Genomic DNA, 5,223 nt, shown 5'->3' on the forward strand with positions numbered 1-5,223 from the left:
GGCTGAACTTGTGAACATCCTCGTTTGAATATTCACTGTAAAGAGCCATTACCCCATCCAGCTGTTGTTCCAGAGACAATAGGATGTAGAGTTTTAGATTGCAAGGTAACTATCCAAGACCAAAGAATACACGGAAATGCCTCAAGTGATCAAAACAGTTTGTCAAAATTCACAGCCCAGATATAAAACCAGTCTTTAAAATATGTTCATGTACCATTAAAAAACTAAAGTATAACCATGATCACATACTACTTAGATACTGCCGCCATCCTGGTCACAGCCACGAGGGGATCTGCATGTGCTTTCTTACCAGCAAGTTTCTGGAGGTCCAAATGGCATCTTTGATGGCGGACAGGGTGAGACACTGATTTGCAAAGTGTATAGCTATAAATCTGCTTCCTAAACACAGTAACAGATCCGGAACTCCTTTCCCTATTTTCTCTTTTGGCTTTTTCATTACTCTTTTTGGCTTTACCTGTATTAGAAAATACAGTTCTGCAAACCATGTACATATTAATATTTGCGGTCATTGGTATGCAGGTCACTTGATGTACTACAAGCAAATACATAAGGCCCCACCCAACAGTTTTGTGATACGTGGCGTGCAACTGTATGTCAATGATCAAGCTTGTTGCTGTGACCATGAAACCAGCAGCAAAATGACTGATACATCATCAGTTCCAAAATTTTCTTGGATGCCAAATATTTGAATTCAAAGTCAGAATCTAATCAACCTTAGTTAGAAAAATAAAATGCACGTCCGGGTTCCACAATTTCTGAGAAACAGGAAAATAGCCTAATAAGCATACATGTGCAGCTCAACCTCAAAAAGCCATAAAGCAAATGCTTGTGGCTTAAAGATCGAGCTCCCGCTCATAAAACACGAGACAGGCGCAGTCTCTGTGGCGCAATAGGTCAGCGCAGTCGGCTGTTAACTGAAAGGATGGTGGTTCAAGTCCACCCAGGGACGTTTGTTGCTTAAATAACCTGGAGGGAGCCAACTCTGGGATTTATCCTTCTGCAGAAGACCATAGAGCTGCCAAGAAACCACCAGCAAAATGACTGATATATCATCGGTCAGCTATTGCACCACCAATGCTGCTGTATGTGGACTGTGGCTGCTGCATCAGTGAGCGGTCCAGCAAGCTGCAGGCAAGGTTTGGGGAATGGCCAGACCATATGTTTCATTAATTTTTTACTATGTTTAAAATCTTCAGTTAACCTAGCCATTCTCCATTTCCCCACAGTAATCTCGTAGCTTTCTTGTGCGCATATTTTAAGTTCTAAAACTATCTAACTTCACAAACATTACCTATTTAAAATAACCACGCAACAATCAGATCTCTGTTAACTATTTTAAATGATAAAAATTGTAACCCTCGAGATAGCTTGTGACGTGATTAAACATGGTTAATTATATCTATTTTATTTTGCATGTCTAGTTCACTGAAATCAATCATTTTCAGAAGGTCTCAGTCTACAACTACGCTCCATAACCCTACCAGTCAGATTACCTTGGAACGTTGGTTGCCACTGGTTACCACTGGTGCAACTGGTGAATCACAGATTTTCCAGCCTCCTGACTGGCACAGCAGAGCAGAGTGGCGCAGCGGAAGCGTGCTGGGCCCATAACCCAGAGGTCGATGGATCGAAACCATCCTCTGCTGATTGCTGTGCTTTGTCTCTGTAAAATCTCTACTTCCAGGCTGTTGAAAATTAACAATGCATCTCTGTTCAGAGTGCAATGTCCCCACCTGCTGAAGGGTAAGTTATGTTTATTTCATCCATTAAAATGGAAATTACAGTGCTCATACCCGCTGTAACACCCATAAAAACTGGAGCATAAATACAGTACAATAAAAACTGTAAAAGGTGTATGTTTAAATTGCTTGTTGTGCTGTCTACGATAGCCTGAGGTATAAAAGGGAGAGCATACTGCTTAGTTTGTGTCACAGGAGGTCTTAGTCTACCACTACGCTCCAAAACCCTTCAAGTCAGATTACCACTTGAGGCCTTGGTCTACCACTATGTTCCATAACCCTATCAGTCAGATTAACACAGGAGGCCTTAGGCTGAATCTCATTTCTCAAAAAAGATTTTTCAAAAACTTACTCAAGTAAATGTAACGGAGTAAATGTAACTCATTACTACCCACCTCTGATCTTAAGTCTGTGTTAATGTAGTGTTTCTGTAACATGCCTTTTTCATTTGCAACCAGGGTATTTATGGATAGCAGGGGGATTGGGTAGACATGATGATGGGATGCAAACAGAGGTAATCTCTGCACCACAAGGTGCTGCTGAACCCAGGCTCTACTGTTTACTAGACAGGCACTTTAACCAACTAAGCCACAGCACCTCCATGACCAGTTGCAATGTTAAGTCTTAATCTATCTTTTACCTTGAATAAGCTAAACATACAGTATACTGCCTGGCAGTATTGGGAGTAACGTGTTACATAAGTAACGCAAATAAAGGAATGTATTCCTTTTTGCTTTAACACAGTAATATAACGCAGTACTAATTACATTTCAGTAATATTATACTTGTTAAAACAACAAGAAACACAAACATTAAACTAGAGCCAGTGAAGCTCGATCCACCTGGTGGACCAGTCACCATTTAAACCAGACTTATCTTATCACCCCCCCCCCCCCCCCCCCCCCCCCCCCCCCCCCCCCCCCCCCCCCCCCCCCCCAAGGTACACCACCACAGCAAACAGCAAAAAACGAAACAAAAACAATATCCCCAATATCGAACCTACACCTCCAGTGGAAACTGCAACCTGAACGCAGCAACTCGGACCGCTCAACCATGCTGACTGAATATTACAAAGTGTAATAGGATCTCTCACAGAAATAATAATATGGTAAGTCAACTATGTCATGATATAGTAGGTTCTCAGTCATCCAGGTCATAGTTATCAAAGGAAGGTTTCCCTTTTGTCAGCCCAAATATATGGGTTTATGGGGACACGGAAGAAAGTCACCAGTGTGGAAATGTGCTTGACAATGGCAATACATTGCGCGGGATGTGAAGGCATCTTACCGAGTCTGTACCCTAATGTGCAATGCAGGCTAAATCCTGTGGTGGGAATCAAGATCCACCATTGTTTCTGTCCAAAATGTCCACCTGTGTCCAGACATGTGCCTACTAGATGGAAAATAGACTGACATTTGGGTCAACAGTGTGGAAATATTTTCAATATGTTCAACTAAGTCTAGATTTTGAGCTCCTTTCAGTTAACATGAAGTACAGGTCACAGCTCAACATGCTGTTTTCAGTCAAACAGCCAAAAACCCGTTTTACCTGTTAGCCTAGATGTGGACAGTGTAGAGGTTGATTTTTTTATTGTGTATTATTTTTTTAATTGTTCAAATCCCACTTCTTACATGAATTTTTTCCCTCTAGAACTAATTTCAGAGACATGGTATTGGGAAGCTTGAACTCAGCTATTCTCTACATTATTTGGACATTAATTTGCGCAAAGATACTGAATTGCAAGTACAGCCGCACCTTTTGTGAGCATCTGCATTATCAACCCATGTAAAGTTACCATGTGTACACAGTAGACCTATCTACTGCTGTATTCATTGTTTGTGGCAAGAGCTTTAAAACCTATTCTTGACTTTTCTTGTTCCACATCCTGTGTGAACGCTTAGCTTACTAAATGACTTTAGTTAGCCAGTAATTGTTGTGTGCCTTCAATAGCATAAGTGTTAATATTATGGAAGAAGCTGCCTGGCAAACCAATGCTACCTTTTAGAGCAGTGGTTCCATGGTGTATTGGTAAGCACTCTGGACTTTTAATCCAGTGATCCGAGTTCAAGTCTCGGTGGAACCTGTTTTTAAGCCAGAGTACTGGTGAAAAAAAAAAAAATCAACCTCTACACTGTCCACATCTACAGTAGGTTAACGGGTAAAACGGGTTCTTGGCTGTTTAACTGAAAACAGTGTATTGGTGGTGGCATGTTGAGCTGTGACCTGTACTTCATGTTAACTTGAAGGAGCTCCAAATTTAGACTTAGTTGAACATATTGAAAAAATGTCCATAATGTTGACCCAATTACAATTTCATTGTATGTCTGCTGTGTGTTCTTAAAATGATGCTTTCTGCTGTAAACTTCTTTTTTTGTGTCAATATGGCTCTGTTGCTTTTTTTTAAGTACATACTTGGCCTACATTTTGAAATGCATGCAGGTATACATGCATACAGTGGTATGTATGTTTTTAGGAACCCATGCTTCAGTTGACTAAAAAGAGGAATTTAAACAATCATCTTTTGGAAAATTATCTGAATACCTTAATTTAATAAAAAGGACAAATCCAACCTTTAAGGACATTAACTGTGTTGTCCAGCGATGGTGGTATAGTGGTGAGCATAGCTGCCTTCCAAGCAGTTGACCTGGGTTCGATTCCCAGCCATTGCAGCAGTTTTCATTGTGTGGTAACTTGCTTTATTTGTCAAGAAGTAACCAGAAAGGTTACTTGTCTAATTTCAATATCCAATCAATATACAAATAAGGGAGCATATCAATCAATCAAGCTCCCTCCAAGAGGATCCACAGACACAGGCAGCGCACTACGATTTGCACTTTGCCCGTGTCTGGTAACTACTACTAACCAATTGAAACGTTTATGAACATTTGTCCAAACAGGTATAGCACTGCTTTTTGTATTATCTCATAGGTACTGGAAGCCACCAGTCCCCACCAATGTATCTCTTAGTATTTATTTTCAGTCTGTGTTAAAAGATTTGCAGTGAAAGTTGTATTGTCCAGCAGTTGTATTTACAGGTTTTGAAGCCATATACAACATTAATATTACATGTTTTACCCAGATTTCTTCTTTTATTCAGTGATATTTCAATATCCTTGTGGTAGTTATCCCAAAAGGAATAATAAAGATATCTCAGAATTAAAAAAAAAAAAATCTTCATGGGATGTAGCTCGGTGGTAGAGCGCATGCTTTACATGTATGAGGACCTGGCATCTCCAGCAGGTATTATGGTAGAGTCTTTAAAAGAGCTGCATGAGATATTAGCTCCTGTGGTAATCTGACTGGTAGGGTTATGGGATCTAGTGGTAGACCTCCTGTGACACAAACAAGCAATTTGTACATATTGTACAGTTTTCATAGTAGTAGATCTATTTAACTGTATTCATGCTCATTGTTATGGGTGTTACAGCAGGTATGTCAATAGTCTTGTTTAACACGCCTCTTC

General features: G+C 40.2%; 4 non-coding genes across 4 annotated transcripts; all 4 read left to right on the forward strand.

The window, feature by feature from the left end:
- The first annotated feature begins 896 nt into the window (after positions 1-896).
- Positions 897-970, forward strand: trnan-guu. The gene has a single exon. It is a non-coding gene; the product is annotated as a tRNA-Asn (tRNA).
- Positions 971-1,595: 625 nt separating this feature from the next.
- On the forward strand, positions 1,596-1,667 carry trnam-cau. The gene has a single exon. It is a non-coding gene; the product is annotated as a tRNA-Met (tRNA).
- Positions 1,668-3,771: 2,104 nt separating this feature from the next.
- trnak-uuu lies at positions 3,772-3,843 on the forward strand. The gene has a single exon. It is a non-coding gene; the product is annotated as a tRNA-Lys (tRNA).
- A 514-nt stretch (positions 3,844-4,357) lies between these two features.
- On the forward strand, positions 4,358-4,429 carry trnag-ucc. The gene has a single exon. It is a non-coding gene; the product is annotated as a tRNA-Gly (tRNA).
- The last annotated feature ends 794 nt before the right edge of the window (positions 4,430-5,223 follow it).

Source organism: Etheostoma cragini, unplaced genomic scaffold (assembly GCF_013103735.1).
Source record: "Etheostoma cragini isolate CJK2018 unplaced genomic scaffold, CSU_Ecrag_1.0 ScbMSFa_1654, whole genome shotgun sequence".
NCBI classification, from domain to species: Eukaryota; Metazoa; Chordata; class Actinopteri; order Perciformes; family Percidae; genus Etheostoma; species Etheostoma cragini.